This window comes from Fukomys damarensis, unplaced genomic scaffold (assembly GCF_012274545.1).
Source record: "Fukomys damarensis isolate Sample0158 unplaced genomic scaffold, DMR_v1.0_HiC HiC_scaffold_7, whole genome shotgun sequence".
Lineage (NCBI taxonomy): Eukaryota > Metazoa > Chordata > Mammalia > Rodentia > Bathyergidae > Fukomys > Fukomys damarensis.
Genome location: NW_022900919.1, coordinates 28,447,476 through 28,472,696, shown reverse-complemented (window position 1 = coordinate 28,472,696; position 25,221 = coordinate 28,447,476). Strand labels below are relative to the sequence as shown.

Here is a 25,221-nt window from a genome sequence, read left to right as displayed (position 1 = left end):
TTGAGTTCCAAGCATATTCTCAAAAATGAAAACCCTATAACCTTCCAAGATGACTACTTTGAATTGTGACATTCTTTTAAATATAGAAGTTCCAGATCTTCTGTTGTTTGAGTCACATTCAATAATTGTTAGTTCCTCTTCTCAAGAAAAAGTGTGTTTGGGAGAAATACAAATAAAAGCCTTAATTTGCCAAGACAGGATTTACTAAATATCATCTTGAAATTTTGCTGAGGTATTTTCTCCATGCTAATCTAGATAGAACTCATGAATTACAGCAATTTCCTCTGTTTTCCTACTCCTTTTTTCTACTAGTTGTTCTTTACAAAGATAAGGGATTAAAAAACTGGGGTAGGGTGCATTTGTCCTACTCATGTGTTGGTTGAGAACACAGAACAATGCACATAGTATCCTTGAGCTAAACTGTGTTGTGTTTTATAGAACTTGACACTTCCCTCCAAGGAGGTAAAGGGAGACTGCTGCAAGGGCAGCAGGCAGTAGTTTTGGGAGATTTTCCTTAGTGCATGGAATAAGGGAATGCTCAACCAGAAATTTTGCAAAAAAGAATTCTAGCTTTTGACTTCTGTAGAACAAGAGAATCACTATTAGCGAAAGATGATGTTTGGGTGTGTGTATGCATATGTGAATGTGTGCATGTGTACAAGGAAAATGGATTCCTACTTTTTACTTGAATTGAAACACTAGGATGATGTCATAATGAAATTAGGTTCTTGGCCAATATAATTTGCTTTTGAGTTTGCTTAAGATTTAACCCCTGCCCTTCTCTCTCTCTGGCCAGCTAGACCTTTGTGCTGTATTGGATGGTGTAGAAAAGTCATCCCTGAGTCTAGTTGAGGGAGGAAATTCCTTTCAAGCTGTGACCAATTAAGGAACCATACTGAAAAAATTAAAAAGAGGCCATAATTAAGAGCAGATGAGGTTAAGGATGAGAGTGAAAGTAAAGTAGACCCAGTGAGTAGTGAGGTCTGAGAGAAAATGAGAGTAGGGAGGAGAAAGGAGGCCAGAAGGCAAGCAAAGAGACTGCACTTTCAGAGTTGTGTTTGGTGCCAGAAACAGAAAACCCAAGGAGTGGTGCTGTTAGCTCATAGGTGCCTAACCTTTTCCAGGAGGGGAATTCAGAGAAGTCCGTTTGGGGCTAATGCAGTGCTTTGCATCTTCATGGATGTGCCCAGTCCCTCCACCCTTCCAGTTAGCAAAGCTTCTCTTTTGGAAGAGATGGTCCTAAGATGGATGGTCCTCCATCTTAGTTTCCAACATGGAGGCTCTATTTCAGATAGAAGGTATTTCTGAAGTCAGGACTTTAGGAGGGATAGCCTGGGAAAGCAGGGTGTAGGGTTCATGATGGAATGGATGAATCTGAGACCGAAGAGGGAACAGTAGGTACCAATACTGGCACAGACTACTATGGTGTGACTGTGGAGGGGCATGCCTGAGGTAGGACAGATGACAAGACTCTTCAAAAGGGAAAATTCAAGAAACTGAAGAGTCCACCAAAAAGTATATTAAAATCTCCAAACTTAAGACAAAGTGATATTATTTTTAAATCAATTAAAAATCAACTCTCAAAAATATGAGAAAATGAAAAAATGGAAATAAAGTGTTTGTAAATGAGGAGGATAGGAGGGGGTGAGGGAAGTCAGGGACAAGGGGAAAAAATGAGAACCAAGACTTGTCATGTAAAGGTACAAGATCCCAATGATGAATGTAACTGTACTGTATACCTAAAATGTACTGATAGACTCAATGAGAGGGAAAAAAATCAATTCTCCCCTCCTCTTTCCCAACCCATGGCCCAATGACTTTCTATTACTTTCCAGTGGACATAGAAGCATAAATTCCTTGTTGGAGTTGCTGTAAGATGCCATGAGCCTTTTGTTGTGCTTTATGTGTGGTTTTCCCCTGGGCTCCTCTGGAGAACACATGGAGGGCACTGTGCTGCCTGGAAAAGCTGAGCTCCTTTGGTCCTGGGGAATAACGTACTCCCATTGCCCACCCGGGGGACGCACCCTCCTTTCTCCTCCTCCTAAGTCCCAGGATCAATTTCAACAGGCTCCTTCATCACCTTTATACTACTTCTCCTCACTCCCTAGGGGACCAGAAAGGCTGATCTCAGCTCTCAGATCCTTTCTGGGCTCAAAATATATCAAAAGCTCTCCACAGCCAAAACATGTAAAAAATAATAAAAGCAAAAACTCGAAAGTTGGCTTTTGCTGATTGTGCAAGGAGCAACTCACTTCTTTTCTGCTTTCTCTTTTATTTTACTGGAAACATCTTCAATATAGTTACCTCTCACCTCAGAAATTTCACTTTCCTTCAGGATCTACCTTTAGAGAAACATTTTCCCCTTTTTTAATCTTATTGTTAGTGTATTCCTGGATAAATACTCTCTCAGAAGAAGGGCCAGTCAGGCTCATCGCATTTTTTTTCTGGCCTCAGACAGGAATAGATGGTGAGCTGACTCTTCTAAGACTCTGCCTCCAAGAGAGGGAAAGATCTATGAATACCTCTTTGTCCACATCCTCAGATCTCCACAACAGCCTTGCTCCTCTTAGTGTCTGTGTGGGTAAAACTCAACCCGCCATGTTGCTGTCTACCTCCTGCCTGGTATGGGGGAGACCATCAAAGCATCCTACTGATTCATATGACTTGACTTCAGTACCAAATTTTCCATGTCTTCAGAGCACAGCTCCTCCTCACAGTGACCCTCTTCTGAGAAATTTAGAGAGGCAGAGGCATGTTCCCATCTTTCCCTCACTTAGGACATCCTTGCCATTACTTTGTTGACAACAGAAACTATGGCTTCCCTGTTTACCAGCTGGTTCTTGTGCTCCAGTGAGCAGACTGAGTCTAATTTCATTATGAAGTGATCTGATTGCAGCTGCTTCTGTTCACTTTTTCTTGGGAGGTTAAATATTTCTAAAGATCTTTTTTTTTTTTTCTTCACGATCCCTGCCTTGTGATCCTCACGGGCTTGACTACCTCAGGGGTCAGTTTCTACAAGTAAGAATAAGATTGTGTGGTACCCTATACCTGCACCATGCTGCTAGGAGGCAGACTTACCAAGATCTACAGATCATAATCAGGAGGAATGCAGCATGGTGGGCACATGCCAAGGGGCACATGCTCAAGGATTCTAAGACACAGTGATCATCCCATGATCCTGGTGAAGCTTAGTGGTGCTGTTTTCGTGCTCTTGATGATATCTATTCTGACTGGAGTGAGATGGAATCTCAGTGTAGATTCAATTTGCATTTTCCTAGTGGCTAAGGATGTTGAACATTTTTTCATATGTTTATTGGCCATTCTTCCTTTATTTTTTTCTAGTTCTGTGGAAGACCATTGTTGGAATTTTAATAGGGATCACATTGAATGTGTAGTCACTTTTGGTAATGTGCTCATTAACAGTATTCTACCAATCCATGAACAAAGAAAGTCTTTTCTTTTTCTGTCTTCTTCAGTTTCTTTCTTCTCTGTTCTGTAGTTTTTACTGAGAGGTTTTTTACCTTCTCAGGTTGATTCCTAGGTATTTTTAAAAGCAATTATGAATGGAGTTGTTTCTTGGTTTATTTTAGCAGATTCATTATTGATGTTCAGAAAATATATTCATTTTTGTGTGTTGATTTCGTATCTTGCAACTTTGTTGAATTTATTAGATGCGTGAAGTTTTTAGATCTTCTATGTAAGTGATCATACTGTCTGAAAATAGGGATAATTTGTAAGCCTTGACTTAAAGTTCAACTACTATATTAAAGGATAGGGTGAAAGTAGGTACCTTTGTCTCATTGCTGATTTCAGAGAAAATGTTTTCATCCCCCCATTCTATGTGATATTTGTTATGGGTCTGTCATATATGGCTTTATCATTTTGAGGAAAGATTATTCTATACCTGTTTCATGAGGATTTTTATCATGAAGGGTTGTTGAATTTTGTTTAAGGTTTTTCCCTCATCTATTAAAATGGTAATGTGTTTTTTATATTGTACTTGGTTCTATTTATTTATTTATCTATCTATTAATTTATTTATTGAGACAGGGTCTCACTATGTAGTTCAGGCTGCCCTGGAACTCACTGTGCAGTCCAGGCTGGTCTCAAACTCACAGCGATCCTCCTGCCTCAGCCTCCCTAGTGCTAGAATTACAGGTGTGAGCCACCACACCTGACCTACTTCATTCTATTTATGTGGTGTATTTACTCATTTATGTATGTTGAAACATCTTTGCATCCCAGGGATGAAACCAATTTGATCATGGTGCATTTTTTAATATGTTGCTGTATTCTGTTTTGCAAGAATCTTATTAAAGAGTTTTGCATCTGCATTCATCAAGGTTTTTGGTATGTAGTTTCTTGTTTGAGTCTTATTTGGTTTTTATATAAGTGTAATGATGTCTTCATAGAAAGTATTTGGAAGCACTGTTTTCCTTTCTATTTCATGGACAAGTTTGAAGAGCATTGGTGTTAGTTCTTTAGTTCCAAAATTCAGCAGTAAATTCATTGGGTCCCAGCCCTTTCTTGATTAGGAGAGTTTTTAATCACTATTTCAATCTCATCGCTTGTTACTGATTTAGACTTTTTATATCTTCTTAGTTCAATTTTGATGAATTGTATGTCTTTAGGAATTTATCCATTCATTTTAGACTTTCCCAATTTATTGGAATAAAATTTTTCAAAATAGTTTCTAGCAATCTTTTGGATTTGGCTAAGAGTTTATCAGTTTTGTTTATGTCTTCAAAGAACTGTGTCTCTGATTCATTGATCCTTTCTATTGTTCTTTTAGTCTCTATTTCATTAACTTCTTTCTGCTCTGAGCTTTATTCTTTCTTTCTTTCTTTTTGTTTTGAGATAGGCTTTTGCTTTGTAGTACAAGCTGGGTTTTCTGTTTGTTTGTTTGTTTCATACTAGGGGTGGAACTCAGAGCCTTGTGTTTGTGAGGCAGATGGCAACACCACTGAGTTAAATCTCCGGCCCAAGTACAAACTGGTTTTGAACTCATTATGTAATAGGCTGGCCTCAAATTTAAAATAAGTATCCTCCCTCAGCCTCTCAACTGCTGAGATTACAGGCATGCACCACCACACCTTGTTTGAGCTTTATTTCTTTTTCTATACTGAATTTAGGTTTGGATTATTCTTCTGTTTCTAAGACCTTGAGATGCATCATTAGGCTATTTGGAATTTCCATTTTTTTCCTGGCAAAAACACTGTAGATACAAATTTTCTTTCTAGAACTGCTTTCATTATGCCCTGGAGATTCTAATATTTTGTATTTTGATCATTGTTTGATTCCAGAAACTTTTTAATTTCTCCTTTAATATTTTCAGTAACCCACAAATCATTCAAAAGTGTGTTATTTAATCTCCATAGGTTTATGCAGTATTTATAGTTTCTTTTGATGTTGGTTTCTAGCTTTATTTCATTCTGATCTGATTGTTTCAATTTCTTGTATTTATTATGAAATGCTTTATGCCAAAAAATGTGGTCTATTTTACAGAAAGTTCTATGGGCTGCTGAAAAGAAAGTGAGGCCTGCTATTGTTAGTTGAACAGTTTGTAGATATCTAAGTCCATTTTATCTATCACAAAATTTAACTCTGATTCTTTGTTGATTGTCAATCTAATTGACCTATCCATTTGTAAGAGTGGACCATTGAAGTCACCCATTATGATTGTATTGGGATCAAATAGTGTTTCTTTTATAAAATTGGATGCATTGATATTCAGTACATATATATTTATAATTATCTCTTCTTGGTAAATTGTTGCCTTAACCAATATGTAAAACAGTGGTCCTCTTTGTCTTGCATAATTCTAGTTTAAGTCTAGTTTATCATATTTAAATATAAATACTCTTACTTGGTTTGGGGCTCCAGGTGCTTAGAGTATCATTTTCCAGTCTTTTAGTTTCAGTCTGTGTCTTTGCAGGTGAGGTGTGTTTCTTACAGGCAACATATAGTTGGGTCTTGTTTTTTAATCTAATCTGTCAGTATGTGTCTTTTAATTACAGAGTTAAAGCCCTTTATATTTTTATTATTGAAAAGTATGTACTAATTCCTACTGTTTTGTTACTTTTTTCTAATGTTTGATTCATTCTTGTTTTTTATTCATTCATTTGCTAATGAAAGATATTCTTTCTCTTGTCCTTGTGGTTGTAATTATCTCTTCTTCCATGTATATGATTCATATACCTTCAACACTGTTATCTTAGTGGCCATAAATTTCTTTATACTTATCTGGGAAGTCCTTTATTTATTCTTCAATTTTGAATGATAGTCTTGTGGGATATAGTAGTCTACATTAGTAATTATCTTTTTTAGGGGTTTGAAATTTCAGGACATTTTAGGGGTTGGAAATTTCAGTTCCAAGCCCTCCTGGCTTTTAGAGTTTCTGCTGATAAATCTCCCATCATTCTGATGGGTTTGCCATTGTGATTTGATATTTCTCTGCAACTATTTTAATCCTTTTTGTTCTGAATTCTTGAAGTTTGATTATGACATGTCATGGAAATGTTCATTTCTGGTCATATCTATTTGGGATTCTAAATGTATTCAATTCCTGAATAGCCATCTCATTCCCTATATTTGGCATTTTCTGCTATACTTTCAGTTAACAGGTTTTCCATGTTATTTTCTTGTCTTTACACTGCCTTATTTACTCCTTGAGACTAATAAGTCTTAAATTTGTTCTTTTACTTTATTTATTTATTTAATTTGGAGGGTGCCAGGGATCAAACTCAGGTCCTTACACTTGTGAAGCAGGTGGCAGAACCACTGAGCTAAACCCCTGGCCCTTAAATTTGTTCTTTTAGAGTTGTTCAAGGGCTCATGGATGTTTACATTACTTGTTTTTTATTATTACTGTATGAATGCTCTAGTAAATCCACCTTTTCTTTGAGCCCTGATATTATTTCTTCTGATTTATCTTGCCTACAGCTGAAGCTTTCAATTGAGTTTTTTTATTTTACTAATTGAGGATTTCATTTCCAGGATTGCTGTTTGGTTCTGTTTCAGAACTCCCTTCTCTTTAATTAAGTGCTCATATTCTGTATTATCTTCCATAATTCATTAAGCTGTTTATTTTCATCTTCTTTGAGCTCATTGATCATTTTAACAATTGGTTTTTAAAATTCTTTGTCTAAACTTTCATCATTTCAGTATAAGTGAGATCTGTTTGGAGGGAACTGTAACTTTTTGGAGACATCTTGGTGCTTTATTTTCTCATGATTCTTTTAATTTTGTGTGGAAGATTGCAGCTTTAGGATGAATATTTCTATCAATGTTGTGTAGAGAGCTTTTTAGTAAGTGGCTTTCTCTTTGTGATGTGCCCTTGTCTGTGGCTGTGTCTCACTGTGAAAAGCATTCACTCAACTCAACCTAGTCAAAGGCTGAGAGAGAATAAATACCAGTAATATCAACATCTAAAGAACCATCTCTATATCAACAAGTAATTTAAAATTTGTTTAAGATATAATCTACTATTTCACTGATCCAAGAAAAGAAAGGAAGAGTAAAAATTTAGGAAATGCTAGGAAACAAAAAGAAAAAAAGCATCAAGTTTTAATGATAATATTTACATACAAAAAAAAAGAAAGAGGGAGGGAAGGATGAAAGGAGGAAGGGGAGATTTGAGAAGGAAAAGATATGAAAGGGAAATGACAGAAAGCACCCTCACAACACTCAATAAGAAAAAGAAACAAAGTCCAGTATTCTTCCTTATTGGGGGATTTATAATGCAGACTATTTTTCTCCTAGACTCTAGTGTTGATTGCTGTCTGATAAAAGTGGGGATATGAAAAATCTTCTTTCTAATAATCCAAACTTCTCTTTATCCACCTCTGCCCAAGTAATAGAAGCTTTTTAGGGTCTTCTGAAAGCTGAGATCCTCTCTTCTGTGTTGTAGGTGAATACTCAGACGGCTCCAGCTCCATCAATGATGGGATGAACACATCCCCACTAACTCAGTCTACTCTGTACCTGAGAATGAGGATGCTGGAAAAACCTGAGATGTTCACCAAATCTCTCACTCACACAGTCCATGGACAGGTCTGGGCCATGCCCAAACCATGCCCTTAGAGGTATACCCACCCAAAGCCCCACAGTTCACCAAGCCATGCCCTTGGATATGTTCCAGACCAATGTCTTCACAGTTCCATTTAATCTGGATGCCTCCAAGCAGAGCTAAGGGGGTTGAGAGCTCAGAGTCTGTGTTGGGATTAAGAACCGTGCACCAGCCTCTCCTCATCCCTGCTATAGTGATCCTAGACTCGGATTCCTTCTATCATAACACCCCAAATGCCTGAACTCTTTTACAGCCACAATATTCAAATCACCATTGTTTCCTGCTTCCTGCTCTTTTCCTCACTAATCCCATTCTTGAGAAATCCTTCCTTATGACCTAATCACTTCCAAAGGCCTCATTTCCAGACATCATCACATTGGTAATGCTGATTTGGGAGGAACACAGACATACAGACCATAGCACCATGGACATCCAATTTTGCTTGTTGGGGTAGGGATGTAGCTTCATGTTAGAGGACTTCCTCCATGTGCACAAAGATCTGGGTTTGACCCCAGCACTAGAAAAGAAAAATAAAAGTTGCCTACTGCTTGTATTCTTCCCAGTGTACTTTAAGCATGTGTAAAATACAAAATAAAACTCCTTCTTTTCAACAAAGTATTGTAGTGGGAAAATTGTTCATGATGTTAATGATCAGGCTGTGTTATTAAATTGTCCTTTCCCCTACCCAATCATCCAAACTAGTGGAGATTTCAGAGTCAGCTGAAATTTTTCACCATCGGGTTAAGTCACTTAATAAGTGTGGGCTTCCTTCTGGCAAACCCTAAATAATGATGTTGAATTGAGAAGGAGGCATTATTTTTAGCTGGAGCATAAAAATGTTGCTGTAGTGGCCAGTATGTTTAAAAAGAAAATAAAGGGAAGGAACAAAAAGCAGTTTCAGCTTAGCAGTGCAAACAATTCAGATTTAAGTCACTTCTACAACAGGTTTATGATACCTGCCTTTGGCAGAAATTCTCATGATTCATTTCCTGTAATTCCTCCGCTGAGTAGGATTTTTTTTTCTCTTGCTGCACAGATAAGGGTGCACTGCATCATTTCTGGACTCAAAACCCAAAGTTGTAGAGAAAGAAGTCTAATTAGAAGATAACAATAGACAGTCAATCATTAGACCATACTTTTCAAATTCTCTATTTTTTTTTCTTGCTGCACAGATAAGGGTGCACTGCATCATTTCTGGACTCAAAACCCAAAGTTGTAGAGAAAGAAGTCTAATTAGAAGATAACAATAGACAGTCAATCATTAGACCATACTTTTCAAATTCTCTTTTTAAAAAAAGTCATCATTCTCGGTGACCTAAAATGTTGTGTCTTCTTACAGTCAAAATGCCCAGTGGGCCTGGGCCACATGCTGCCAGTGCAATGCCCCAGGCCTTCCAGGGCACTTGAGGTCCTTCTATATAGGGCTAAGGCTGCCAGATGATACAGAAGTCTGCAGTTCACTGTTTTGTGAAGTTAGACTAGTCATCTTTGCTCTTCTATGGTGGTACTATCTGGACTCTTCAAGGCTTTTGAGGCCTTTTCTACTAACAAATATTTCTGGGAGCCTCTCCCAATTATCAGTCCCCAAACCAAGATAACTCTGTCTGATGGGGTGCTGGCAATGGTTTGGCCTAACTCACAAGAACTCAGTATGTACTTCCCTATCCAACTTGGTCCTAATGATGGTAGCCTACCATTAGCCATAGCGGTAGTATGTTCATAAAGAAAATTGGCAAACACTATAAATCCAGGGCTTTCCCCCTAGAGTACTAGTGACTAGAGTTGCCAGCTCACTCCTGTGTCCATTTGTTGTCATTGACACTCCCAGCTCAGCAGCCATCTCTACAGCCACATGCCTATTTCCATTTTATTAATGATGAGCCTCAGAAAGCCAGACCTGAATGAAATGTTTGAAATATAATCCTATAGAAGTTTAAAAGTACTTATGAGCAGTAATCTTTCCTCTCTTCAGTGAAGTCAGAAGCAGAATGAGTATGTATGTGTTCATGATGTGTATGCTTAACAGATTCTGTCCCTAACGGGACATAACAGAAGCATGACCCAGGGTATATGATGGAGGAGAGAAGTAAGGATGTGGATTCCCAGGTTTACCTCTCCCTCATTCCCAGAAGAAACATCAGGCTCACCAGGTCAGTTTGAAACTTACACATGTGCTCATTTTCTAAACCAGCTTTACTGAGGTAAAATTTCAGACCAAAAATTCACTATTTTAGAAACATTAAGATAATTTTAGATTTATGGACAAGCTGCAGAACAGTATAGAGAATTCCCATGTACCCTTCTCCTAATTTCACCTAATATTAACAACTTGTACAACCTTAGTGCAATGATCAGAACAGGAAGTGACTTTGACTCAATGTGATGAGTGAGTCTATAGACCTTACCAAACTTTATTTTTCCCACTAATCTCCTTTTCTGCTCCAGTGCAGGATCCCACATTGCATTAATTGTTATGTCTCTTTAGTTGACTCTAATCTGTGATGGATCTGTGGTCTTTATATAGTTTTTGACCTTGTTGATTTAGAAGACTCTAGGCCAGTGTTGGTGAACCTTTTAGAGATTTCATTGTTAACAAACAGCCCACTTCAGCACATGTACCATTGGTTCACTATCACTGGTCTAGAGCATGTTGCATTTGTCTCCTATTTTCTCATGCTTTGAAGTTTGTTTACAAATTACAGTGATGGGAAACTTTCAATATATCATATCCAGAGTGTGTAATGTTGATATGTTTTATTACTGATGATATTGAACTTCACACAGCATTAATGCTTTTGAGATCCATACATGTAGTTGTGTGAATGCACCTGAAAAAAGGGAGTTTATTCATATTTACCAAGAGTAGGAGTCCACTGTATGGGCATAGTGAAGTTTGCTTGTCCATGCATTGATGATCAACATCTGGTTTGTGGTTAAACTTGCTATGAACAATCACAGTAGTGGCTACAAAGGTTTTATTTTCCTTGGGTAAATACCTAAGATGGGTTGTAAATATTATTTTTTTAAACTACAGTGAGTATTTGAATTAAAAACCATTAGGTTATTGAACAAATGGACTTAATAGATGTCTACAGAGTGTTCTAACCCACAAAATCAGAATATACATTCTTTTCAGCTGTGCGTGGGTCATTCTCCAAACTAGATCAAATGCTAGCTAACAGAACATGTTTAAGTAAATGCAAAGGAATTGAAGTTATCTCCTGTATATTATCAGACAGTAGCACAATCAATCTGGAGATCAATACAATAAGAAATCAGAAGAACTCCATAAACATGTGAAAATTGAATAACTCTTCTGAACAACCAGTGGGTCACAGAGGAAATTAAAGAAGAAATTAGACAGTTTTTACAATTAAATGATAACTCCAGTACAAAATATAGGAATCTATGGAACACAATGAAAGTAGTTCTATAAGGGAAATTCATAGCCATGAATGCCCATACTTGGAAAACAGAGCAAGCTCAAATAAACAACCTAATGCTGAACCTTAAGCTCCTAGAAAAAGAAGAGCAAAACAAACCCAAAGCTCATGCAAAGGAGGAAATTAAAAAGATCACATCAGAAATCAATGCAGTGGAGACTAAGAGAATGATACCAAAAAATCAATGAATCGAAGATTTGGTTTTTCAAAAGAATAAATAAAATTGATAGACCCTTAGCCAACCTTATCAAAAAAAAAAAAGGAAAAAAAGGCTCAAATCCATGCAATTAGGAATGAAAAAGGTAAAGTCACAACAGATCCAGCAGAAATCCAGAGGATCATTAATACGTACTTCGATAACCTGTACTCTAATAAAATGGAAAACACAGAAGAAATGGACAGATTCCCAGATACATATGAATTACCAAAGTTGAACAAAGATATAAAAATTCTAAATACTCCAATTACAATCAGTGAAAATGAAAATGCAATTAAAAATTTGCCAACAAAGAAAATCCCAGGTCCTGATGGCTTCACTGCTGAATTCTACAAGACATCTAAATAAGAACCATTGCCACTATCATTTAAACTCTTCAATGAAATTGAAAGGGGAACAATACTCCCAAATTCATTCCTGGAAGCAAGTGTTACTTTGAAAACCAGGGAAAGACCCAACCAAAATAGAGAACTACAGGCCAATCTCCATAATGAACATAGATGAAAAAACTTCAATAAGATACTGGTAAACAGAATATAGATTGTCATCAAGAAGATCATACACCCTGACCAAGTTAGATTTATCCCAAGGATGCAAGGATGGTTCAACATACCTAAATCAATAAATGTAATACACTATATTAACAAAGCCAAGTACAAAAACTATATGATCATCTTGATAGATTCAGAAAAAGTCTTTGACAAAATTCAACACCCATTCATGTTAAAAACTCTACCAAAAATTGGAATAGGTGGTCTTTACTTAATCTGATAAAAGCTATCTATGAAAAACCAATGGCCAACATCATACTAAATGGTCAGAAACTGAAACACTTTCCGCTAAAATCAGGAACAAGACAAGGACATCCACTATCACCATCCCTGTTCAATATAGTTTTGGAAACATTAGCCACAGCAATTAGAAAAGAGAAAGAAATAAAGGCAATAAAGATAGAAAGGAAGAAGTTAAACTGTCATTATTTGTTGAAGCTATGATATTCTACATAGAAGACCAAAAAAACTCCACTAAAAGACTTCTGGACTTAATTGACAGGTTCAGTAGAGTAGTTGGAGACAAGGTTAGCATTCAAAAATCAATAACCTTCTTGTACACAAATAACAGATTCATTGAGCAATCAGGAAACAATTCCTTTCACAATAGCATAAAAAATGTATAGGAATCAATCTAACAAAGGAAACAAAAGACCTCTAAATTGAGAATCACAGCACTCTGAAAAAGGAGATTGAAGAGGATATAAGAAAATGGAAAGACATCCCTTGCTCCTGGGTAGGAAGAATATAGTGAAAATAGTCATACTTCCAAAACTGTTATATAGATTTAATGCAATCCCAATTGAAATCCCCAGAGTATATTTCACAGAACTAGAGAAAACAATCCAAAAATTCATTTGGAACCAGAAGAGACCTAGAACAACAAAAGCCATTCTATGCAACAGAGACATGACAGGGGGTGTCACAATCCCCAACTTGGAGCTATACTACAAAGCAACTGCTAAAAACATCATGGTACTGGCAAAGAAACAGAACCGAGGATCAGTGGAATAGATTAGAAGATGCAGAAACATCTCCAGACATACTCAGCTACCTCATCTTTGGCAAAGGAACCAACCATCCTCACTGGAGGAAAGATAGCCTCTAATAAATTGTATTGGAAAAATTGGATGAGACTTCTGGTTCTTTCTTAAAGTCAACATCAGCCTGAAATAAACATGGAGTCCATCTTTCACTACATACAAGGAGGTTCACTTTGTCCTCAGCATTTCTTGAATAATTTATTGCAAGTAGAATATTTTACTTTTGTGGTATTATCCTCAATTTCAGAATAGCTAGGCGAGGAAGAAAGGATGGGAATAGCAGGAGGAATTATAAGTAAAGTCTATCACACATTTTTAGAGCAGCCTTCTGAACATATGAGTGACAGTGACTTTTCCTCTAGTCAAGTTGTAAGAAGTGCCTTGAAAGTTTGGGGTTTGGAACTAATTCTGTTTAACAGTGCAGAATATCAGAGGCTCAGAACTGAGCCTATAAATAATCATTTCTATGCAATCACATTTAGAAAATTAGAAAAACAGAGGTTTAGTTTAAATTCTCTATTTGCAGGTCTAGAATTAATACCAGCTACCTTCCTTGTATTTTTCTTGACCTGATTAAAGCAGGAAGGTAATTCTATATATTTGTTGTTAAGAGTGATCTATCTGCCAGATTGTAAAGCTGACCAACTTCTGCAGATGATCAAGGACCAACAGATGCATCAACCAAAACTTATTGGAAAAGAATTAGCACAACTGAAAGAAGGAAATGAGTCTGGAATGTCAAGATGAGGAGGATTTGCAGAGGTCTCTGGCACTAAGTTGTCAGGAAATTGACATGGAGATAAAGAAGCAGATCTCTGCAGGACTATTCGCCTCTGTTCAAGGTAGTTTCAGAAATATATCTCAAAATGATCCACAGACACCAGATACAAATCTTACATAAGAAAGAGCTGAGAAGCCTACTTGGAAATGAGAAGAGAAGAGAATCCTATGTGGAGAAACACCACCAGCAGCAGGCAGACCCACCAGGACAGGTTTCATATGAAAGGCCAACCACAAGATCAGTAGTTGGAAATAATCTAGGCCAGTGGTAGCAAACCTATGGCACATGTTGCTGTAGCGGGTTTTTTGTATAACTGAAATCTCTAAAAGGTTTACCATTATGGATTTAAGTTATGCTATGAGAGAAGACATGCTTCAGGCAGCTGTCACCATATCTTTTGAAACTGTTACAAATAATTTGAAAACGAAGGGGAAAATAATACCTTTTAAAAATAATTTAGGTATTCATACTTTACAACATTGTAATTACAGGATATGATCCATTTTGGCAAAGAAATGTCGATGGAAATACCTCAGAGGAAATGTTTAGGTAGCTTGCAAGCAAAATGGTGAAAAAGTAGAAAATGGGGTAGTTGTAGAACTAAATAATGATCTTCCAAATGCTGGCCAAAGAGGTGAAGAGCAATTAAAGAAATTTAAAATTAAAAAATCACCATGAAAGATAATTTTTTTAATCAATTCAGGAAATCGAGACAGCAACAATAGCATAACTAATGACACTCACAAAGGAAGACTTCCAGAATCGGTTTAGAAAGTGGCAAGAATGATGGGATAAGTGTTTGAAATGAGGGGGATATTTTGAGGGAGACTAATGGCAAATTATCTTTTACTGCAATTTTTTAAATTCAAACATTCACGTATAATTTGATCACACCTTATTGCACCAAACTGTTTACTAATGTGGCTACACATTCTAATTAACAACTTTTGAGAGTTCCAGTTTTCCCAATTTTTCACCAACACTTATTATTGTTAGTCTTTTTAATTTTAGTTATTCTAGTATGTTTGTAGAGGTATCTCATTGTGGTTTTTATTTGCATTTCCTTAATGACTAATTATGCTTAATATATCTTCATGAGCTGCTTTCTCATTTATCTTCTTAAAGAAGTTATTGTTCAAATATTTCTCCATTTAATAAACCAATTAAGGTTTATTTTGTTGTTGTTTTGTACTATAAATATTCTTTATTTATATTGAATCCAATCAATGTATAAGATATATTTTTCAACTATTTTCTCCCAATACATGGCCTGCTTTTTCATTTTTTGAAGAACAAAGTTTTTTTATGGTTTGGTTTTGTTTAATTTGGTTCATTTTATCGATCTTTTTTCTTCCCTGGCTTTTCCTTTTGTGTGTTCTACCTGATAAATCTTTTGGAAACCCAAGGTCACAAATATTTTCTTCTATGTTTTTTCTGAAATGACTTTCAAGTGTCAAAAACTCCTAGCATTGTTTTCTTTTAATTTCACCTCCTACCCACTTAATTCTAAATCAAATAACAAATTATCTTCCATCCAGTAAGTGTACTGAGAATCATTAACCCTTTGGCCCATAGAGGCTTGTTTGCAATGGCCACTGTACATTTTTATTCTTTTGATGTAAATGTTCATGTGTTGGCTCCATGAGGGCACTTGTTACTCACGGTCTTCCTTTGGGTGTTCCCAAAGGCAAAGGACTTGGATGAAAACAATGGTACATGTGCTTGGAAATACTTAACAACTGGTTCTCCTGAAAAAGCAAACAAAATGTACAAACAAAAGCTCTGATTGGTAAAATTTGTAAAATTCTAGGCTGTAAATGCTCAAAACATGACCAATTTTAAGCTATCAAATTTTCATCAACTGAATTGTAAAACTAACAATTTAATAATTGGCTGCATGATTTTATGCAAGCCTGCTCCCCAACACCACCAAATGTAGGTAGCTTATTTGAGGCTATTCCCAGGAATCAGAAGTGAGAGAGTAAAAAAATTGGACAGTAAATGGAAAAAAAAAAGCCCAAAAAAGAGGGAATTAGAGAGCTGTTTAACAATATGAACAACTGGACTCAGTCCTACTATAGATTCTTGGAGAAACAGTGCAGAGCACAACTTGGAATTGTTCTAAAAAAGACAGGTTATTGCTTCACTGACTGCTACTTCTGCTATTTTGTGGACAATTGTCCCTGGGTTGTTAAGCCCTGGGCACATTCAGGCTGCCCTGCATGTAGGCTGAGGAACATTCCTGTATGTGGTGGGCCCATAAGCCAAAAGCAGGGAGCCACAGGGGAGGTGGGAGACTGTCTTCAGTCGTTCTTTGTCAGATTTGGGCTGAGGTGTACATCTGCTCCACTTACCACACATTTTTTAAAGCCCTAGATCACCGTAATCAGTAGTATCTCTCGTTAGATCACTGTCAGTTGCATGGGTTCCTTCCTGATGCAAACTTATTGAGAAAATGTAACAGAGAAGAGGCCCCTTCATTGTCTGATAAGCTGTGTGTCCTTTATTGCATGATATCAGCAGATTTAGTCTCCATCTCATCATACCCTAGTGACACACTGACATTTCCTACAGGAACCATGGTGTTCAGTACTCTGTTCAGTTAGTGGACTATGTTTTCTTAAGTAAAGGGGGAATTAGTCCTTTGTCCATTCTTTAAAAAGATACTAATGTAATGAGTATTCAGGCCACTTATTTGATGGTTGGAATTACATGTATTGTGGCACGTGAGGATGGGAGGTGTCTTGCAAATCAGCAGATGAGTCATATTCAGATGTCTTCTTAATCACAGTGGGAGCATCTTGCATTCTAGCAGCAGTCTGCCCCCCTGAGGTATTTCCGTTGACTTTTTTTTGCCTGTCTATCTGATGTAGTGTGTTTGTGGTTCTGTAGATCAGAGGAAGTCTTATCATGACAAATAATAAGACAATTTCTTAAGTGCAGATTTCGAATCTTTCTTGCAGCAAAAGCCAATTGGCCATGGCTCTGTCTTCTCCACTAAGGAAATGTCCCACAGATGTAGAAAAGATGGGCCCAGATTTAGACACCATCTGCTTTTAAGTTGCAGTTAACATCAGATCCAGGGGTGGGTTGGATTTACAATTGTGTTGGCCATCCCGTTGACTGCTGGGGAATCTAAAGTCATGTGTTTGTTGGCATGTGAAGCTTGAGTTGGATTTCTTTGGATGGGCAAAAACTTGAATAAGACAAGGGGAGAAAAGGAAGCCAAGCCCTTTGGCTGGCAAACCATTCCCATGTATCTGCTTCTATGGAAGTGACCTCTGCAAATAGTCAAAGAGAAAAATAAGCCTGCTGACCTTTTCTTGTGATTTGGTAAAGAAAAGAGTATGAGTACTTCCCTAAGTCCCTTTCTATTCAGTTGGTTCCACTTTTCTAACAAATTGGTTAAAATAATAATGACACCTCCCCAACAACAATAATGCTATCAGCACTTATCAAATATAGCATTCTAGAGATGTGGTAAGAATTTTACGTGAATTAGTTTCAAAACAACTGTATGAGGGCTGGGAATTTAGCTCAGTGTTTCCACTGCCTGCCTCGCAAGTGCAAGGTCCTGAGTCCCATCCCCGATACCAAACAAACAAACAATAACAAAAATATGAAGTAAATATTATTATTTTTCCATATTACAGAAAAAAATAACTTATGCCTTACTGAGGTTTTACTGCTCACCTGCCTCCCCAAGCTGAGTTATAAACCCCGATTATCTGCTTCCTGCTTCATAATCAGGCTACCTCATTGCCTCTGCTGCCATAGTCACAGTGGGGAAGAACTGCACAATCAGATAGCAAATTTTTCTCAGTCCTATTTCATAAGATGCAAGGGAGAATTTCACAAACTCAAAGATGCTACTGTTCTCCGGCCTCTTACATTCTCAAGGGATGCTCTTCTCTTAGGTCTTAGTGTGTTCTGCCCCAGTGTGCCTTTAGGTGGCTGCTCAGTGTCTTATTTACAGCTCCATTCCTTGCTTTCTCTGAGCCCTGGGGGAGGGACCTCAAAGCATGATTACATTTCACACCTTCCAGTCCCAGCTCCTAGTGTTGGTGTCAACATCTACAAACTGCAGCAAGTGTGCTCTTTCCCCATTAACAAGGAGAGCATCTCACATTGTTCCTCTAACAGCAGAGAGGATTTTTTCATAGCACAGTTTGAGAGCACCTTTCTCTTGAACTCTGAATGCTTTTTAAGGGGGCACACCAGGTGATCAGGTTACAAAGGGGACACAGGGAGACCAAGAGTCATTTCCACTGAGGCGCTGCCATTTCCCTGGGTTACCCCTGAGTTTCCAGCCAGTCTACATCAGCCAGAGGAGAAGGAGCCCATGAGCCAAGCCAACCTAATTTTCTGACAAGTGTGTTGAATCTCTTAGTTTAAAGTCCATAGTAATCATCTGGTAGTTATTTCAGTGGGTTGTCATTGAAGTGTGAAGTCAGAAGCGCTATAATAGGAAGCTTTGGTCTGGCTTGGTTAGCTGTACCAGATCCTAAGGGAGAAAATGAAAGTCAAGGATGAAACCTCATAGAAGACTGTTGACTTTTTTATTTATCCAGGGAGCCCCAGACTGGACCCCTGCTCATAGCCATCCAGCTGGTTTGCCCCTGACTCTCATCACCAGGAGGATCTGTGTATCCTGTTACCACTAACACGAATCCCCCACTACTCCAGGAGCACATGTTGGGGACTAGTTTGGTCCTGTCTGTAGTGTGCAGTAGAGACAGACAGTTAAGGATATTGTCCCAACCTGAGGAAGTTGCTATGGCTTCCAACTGGTGCCCATGCTAGAGTCGGGGCTCCAATCTTCTGGGCCACCCAACCAACACTATAACAAGCCAGAACAGTGATGCCACTTAGCCTGGGTTTCTACGTGACACAAGTCCTTACATGACTGAACAGAGGGGATCCTCTCTACCTGGAGCAAAAAACACCTGAAGTAGAAATGAGAAGCATCAAGCATTATCCTGAGCTGGGTGTGGTCACACACACCTGTAATCCCAGCATTCAGGAGGCTGAGGCAGGAGGATCATGAGTTCAAGGCCAACCTGGGCTACATAGCGAAATCCTATCTCAAAACTAAAACAAATAAAAGAAAACTGAACAAAAATATTCCCGCTGTTTGGTACAACCATCAATTTCTATTACATGCATTTTAATATATGTTCTGTCCAGCTGAAATTTGAAAATTGAACACTAATTTCCAATGTTAAGTAAAAATGTTTTACTGTCGAAATATTAAAACTATAAATTCATTAGCTGAAAGCTGTCTACTTCAGAAGTGTACAAAAGAAACTTGAAAGAGAGTAAGAGAAAAATGGAATAAATTTGCAGAATGTTTTTCAGAATACTATGTTTGTTTGCATAGAAATTAATTGCTAAGAACCTTTTATTTCTGTATACGCTTTTTTGTTAATAGATTTGTTTCATCCTCCCTCCTCCACAGAATAAGTGTTGAATAAATATTTAGAGAATGTGGGTTTGAATAGGCTCCTGATTGTGAGCCTGCTTTGTGCACATATCTCAGGCCGGTCCTGCTCTTGGCCGCTGGCCATGCCTGGCTTCACTTGTGCTGTTTGATGTTACCTGGCAGCTGTGGTGCCCATCAGCTCCCAAGACTGTTTGCAGACTGAATAACGAGAAAATGATAGGAAGGTAAAGATGCAAACATTTAATGCCTTTCACTAGCCTGGTGTCTTTCAAAGGGTCTGTGTTGCACAGTAGCCTTCTCACTCATTGTGCCACAAACATCCCAAGCCTGTGGTGGCCTTCTCTGGAAAGGCCTCAGCTCCTACAGAAGAGTAGGAGACGGGCCCCTCCACAGGCTTGAACAGGTCTGCGCTTTTGCAGGCTGAGTTTTTGAAACATGAAAGTCCTCCAGGAAAGTTAGCTCCTCCGATAGATACATACAACGCTTCCTCGCAGTAGAAGTCATTGTCCTCATTTTATCCAAGGAACCTGAAGTGAAGCAGAAGCCTTCAGTGCTGGTAAACAAGGTGTCTCCAGTTGTTATGCAGAATTTGCAGAACTCCTGTACTACGCCACCTGGTTTTACAATGAGGGGAAGAGAGGAAGAGACACCATGAAGTGAGAGAGGAAGAAAGGGAAAAGGGAACCCAAGGAAGCAGGTGAGGTCACAAGACGTCCAAAGCCGGGTCCATCATGAGCCACACCTCATAAAAGGAAATTAGGGTTAGAGCCTTGAGCTCTGGATTGGATGGAGACACTGGCAGAGCTGAAGTGCATGTACCGGCTCTGTCCCTTCAGGCCTGCATTATCTCTGCCTAAGTTTCCATGACAGAAAACTAAAGATAAGAGTAGTGCCTAGCTCATGATATAGTTGAAAGGATTAAGTTTCAGGAGGTATAAACCAAGATCACTATTCAACAAATACCAGCAGCATCACCACCATGGTTATCTTTGTTATCATCATCTTCATCATATCACAATCACTATCATCATCACCATCAACATCATATGAATCTATTGCTCTTACTGTCACCACTGTTATCATCATCACCGTCACCATCACCACCACCACCATCAACATCACCATTATACTAAGCTTCATCCAGTGCAACCAACAGAGACTTCTGTTCAAAACAGCCTAGGGCCAGATATTTAGCTCAGTGGTGCCGCCGCCTGCCTCACAAGTGCAAGGTCCAGAGTTCGATCCCCACTACCAAAAACAAAACCAAAAAACAACCTCAACTTGTACTTCCCAATAGCTCTGCACGGCATACAAAACTCTCCCTGAACTGCATATGGCCTGCCCCGCTAGCCTCTCTATATCTACTTCCTCAATCACAATATGTGGTCCAGCAACAGTGAGTATTTGTAGTTTGCAGCACAAACCATGTTCATCCATTACACTGTGCTTTTATTCATGCTTCTCCCTTCCCCATTCTTCCCTGACTCTGTTTAATTCCTCTTCATCTTCCTGGATGTGATGTATTGGTGCCTCCAGTCACCACGCTCATCCATCACTGACTCTGCCAGTGTGAACAGTTCCCACTCTGGTTGCCTGTCCAGCAGATATGCTGGTGCTCCATCAGACCCTATGAATCATCATTGCTGGTTTGCATGCCTATCCAGCCCACTCTGGTGTTCTTTGCTGCCAATGGATCACACTTATGACCTTCAAAGAATTCTACTGAGCTGCTGAAGTTATTTCTCCAACATGCACTGAGAATGAACAGTGCTGGGAATTTGCATTCTGCAAGGTGACCCATAGCCAGTGACCAGCTGGTGCAGTAGTGGGAAAGTCCAGCTCCTTTCCCTTCAAGGCAGGTTCTTATCTGACTTGGATGGAGTCACACAAGCAGGGTTGACATCCAGTTTCTGTGGAGGGTCCAGCCCAGGTTGAGGCATCACCTGGCCTCACTCTGCTCCTTTGCTTCTTCCCCTCTTTGTCCTGCCTTCTCTGCTACTTCATTGGCCTTCTGCTGCATGTGGTTTCTCACCTGAGGGTCCATTTCTGGGCCTCTAAGCCACAGTGGCTTCTGGAAAGCAGGTGCCCTTCTTGGATGGCCTCATGTCACCTGAAGGCCAATGCCCTTTCTCATTAAACAATATTTTCTTAAATGGGTGAATGGAACAGCTGCTAGGCAGGAGAGAATCCCCATCTTCCAGCCCAGAGTCTACCAGGAGTGGGGTCACATGGTTACAATCAAAGCCTTTGAGCTCCTAGGGCACAGAAGTAGATAGATGGTGACTCAAGCGTCAGTTTGCTCATCTGTAAAATGGAGATCCTGTAGCCCAACTCGGAATGGGTGGGTGCAGAGTCTCTGTGGGAAGCTCCAGAAGTTCAGGTGTGACTCTCTCAGCAGCAGAGAGTTTATTCCTTTCCCTTGCAGTGAGCTGGGAGGGTGTTGGGGGCAAAGAAGTGACAAAGGACTCCTGTCTTCATGAAAGCATTGCCAAATTAGACCCGAGATGGATTTGTGTCCTTTCCTCATTCTTCTGTTCCTGAGGCCTCCGCTCCCTCCACCTCCCTTCTCTCTTCTTCCGACCCTGGTGTCCTGGTGATCTTCCCTGCTGTCTCCTTTGCCTTCTCCCTCTCTGCTGTCCCACTCTGCATGGGAACACCAGCTTCCAAGGAAAGGGCTCAGGTGTCTGTGCATCTGGCTTCCCAGCTCATCCAATGGGAGGCAGGACAGGAGGGAAGAAGGCAGGAAGAGAGGGAGGTTGGTTCTTCCTGCTCCCTGCTGACCCTGTAGGGTCTGGAAGCAGCTGCTTCCTGTCTCCTGTGATTGCAGGCCTGCTGAGAAGCCCCCTCCCCACTCGCTGCTAGGGCAACTCTGCTCCTGCTCCTAGTGCCTTTGTCCTAAAGAGCGTAACAGCTCTCCACTGCTGGGAAATTCTAGGTGCCTCAACAACCTGCCTTGGTTCCCCTAACCATGCTGCAAATGAGCCCGTCATTATTCTATTCTCTGGAGTTAGAAAAGTTATCTTTGGTTGAACACTTTTGAATTGTTTCTGTTCTCTGCCTAGACACTGTGGGGAGTGAGTCCTTCCCCTCTCTTCTAGACCTGTCCCCTGGAGGAGTTCTATGGGACACTAGGGTTCTGTGGGGCCAGAGAACACACAGAGGCCCTCCCAGTAGGTTCCTTGGATCCTTTTCATGAGAGCACCTGGTGCTGTTAGGAATGCAGATTCTAGGCCCTCCCAGATGTGACAGTAAGGACTTCTGGAAGTGGTGCTGGGATCTCCATCTGGATGCATTTCCCAGTGACCGAACAGATGTTTTATGCACAGTGACATATATGATCTTTTGTTTACACAGTAGATAAGAGATCTGGCAGCAGGCCTCACAACTACCTACTTTTGCAGTTTAGCAGTGGTATGAATGACAGTGTGACATCCTTGCTACTCCAATAGTGTGATGTGAGAGATCTGTGGTTTCCATAGAGATCACTGACCTAGATCTTGCCCATATGCAGTGGCTTCTTGCCTGTGTTTACAGAGGACAGGAACTGAACTCCAGTTACAAGTTATTGGTAATAATGGCACAATGGAGCAACTATAGCTAACAGAGGTGCATAGTATATCTCAAAATAATTAGAAGAGAGGACTTTGAATGTAAAAGTTTAAGGTGATGAATATGCTAGTTATCCTCAGGGGATCCTTACCCAATGTATAAATGCATCATGTTGGGGCTGAGTAGGGCTGTAACTCAGTGGTAGAGCATTTGCCTAGCATGTGGGAGGCCCTCAGTTCCATCCCCAGCACAAAAGAAAGGAAAAAAGGAAGGAAGGATGAAGTGAAGGAAAGAAAGAAAAGAAATAAAACCAAAGTACCACTATACCAATAAATGTGTACAAATATTATATCAATCAATCAATTAATAAATAAATTAGTAAAAAAGTTGTTGGAAACAAAAGTGTAAGTTTAACCCGTCCAAATCATCAAGCTGCTCAGTTCTTCCTAATGGGTGGGGACGCTGGGAGCTGCTGGAACACCCTGAGAGCCAGTCTGCAGGATGAGGGTCTCCACAGCAGGGCAGCTAAAGTCTCAAACAGACAGTGACAGTCCCCTCCTGAGCTTCCCTGGGCCCGGCTGGGGAGGTGGCTCACCAGGGCTCAAACCCCACCTCTGCCCTGGCGGCAGAGTGGCCTGAGCCTAGCTCCTAGACATCCTGTGCCTTCCTCCCCACTTGTGAGGCTGGGTGAAGCCAAATGTCCCTACTCCTGTAGGCCATCAGGGCAGATGGAGGAGGCGGCACTGGCCCACAGGAGGTGCCCAGGGCCACTGCAGATGTGTGGTTCCCAGACTCCCTCCAGGGGGTACCAAGAGAGCTGGAGCTGTCACCTGCCTGTTAGAAGGGAATGACCTCACAGTCGCAGAAGCCAGGAATGCAGGGAATGGACAACGGGCGGCAGGCTTTGGGAGTCAAGAGAGGAGAGTGGAGGGGAAGAGGATGCAGAGAGGATCTGGAAGCTTCTTCCACCTAACTGTCTTCCAGCGATGGCAGCTCTCCCATTCCCAAGGCTCCGAACAGCGACTCCCAACACGGTAGCTCCAAGAATTCTGGACGGGACAGCCATGGATGCAGCTGGGCATCTCGTCTGTTGTTTGGGGGCGCTGGGGATTGAACCTCATCCTTGAATGTGTCAAGCAAGCATCTACCACAGAGCCACATCCCAGCCCACACCTGGGCAATGTGAAATCCCACTAAATAAAATAAGGATAGAATTTGTGTTCACAGAGCAGGTGCTCCCATGAACTCCTTTCCTTTAAACTCAAGCCTCTGTGGGGCCAACGTTTTCAGTTAGCAGTGACCCCAAAGACCTTCATAATTCAGCCTTCTGGTGACCATGGCTGGAACTCAGGACAGTGTCCCCTCGACTTGAGAAGGCCACTTGTTCAGAATGGCCCATCTCTTCCTCAGCTCACTTATCCCTTATGTTTGCTTGAGCTCTTATAGAAGCAGGCTGTGAGCTACAGACTTGCAGGTGATGTTACTCAGAAGGTGGAAGGAAACATCACTGGGTTTAGGAGGTAAGTGGGGGAGGGGAGCTGCCAGCAAAAAGTGTGTGCATGGTGGGCAGCACCCTGGGCTAGTGTGTGAAGTGAATCCAGCAGGACACCGTGGCCTCCCTACTCAGAGAGCCAGGGAGCTGGCACTGGCCTGCGGATCCCTGCAGTTCTGGGTTAAGAGAGCCCACCCAGGGTTGATGTCCCTGCACATCCTGTGGAGAAAAATGTGACATCAGAGAGTTGGAGAAGCCAGAAATTAATAAAGCCTGAAGAACACAGTGGGACAGGGACACCAGTGGCCATCGGCTGTGTTCCACTTCCCTGCAGCCTCTCTGTCCTCTGGTTCAGAAGCCCCGGTCCTGTGTTTCTCTTCAGTGATTGAAGGCCTGGAAGCAGAACCACAAGGGCCCCTGCTTAGTTCCACTGATACCTCCCAGGGCTGCGATACTCAGAGCCTGTAATGGGAGAAAAGTCTTTTTAAAAAAAAATGCTTTCTAAACAATGCTTTAAAAAAAGTTTCTCTTCCAACCCCCCCCCCGCTTTGTTTTTTGAGACAGGGTCATGCTACGCAGTTCAGGCTGGCCTTGGCCTCACTAGAGTCAAGCTGACCTCAAACTCAGGATCCTT

General features: G+C 40.2%; 1 protein-coding gene and 1 pseudogene across 1 annotated transcript in view; both read left to right on the top strand.

Annotated features, from left to right (window-relative positions):
• Positions 1-25,221, top strand: part of Slc24a3 (solute carrier family 24 member 3) — a 459,193-nt gene that overhangs the window by 303,261 nt on the left and 130,711 nt on the right. The gene's annotated exons all lie outside the window — the stretch shown is intronic.
• Positions 13,458-14,374, top strand: LOC104869127 (annotated as a pseudogene).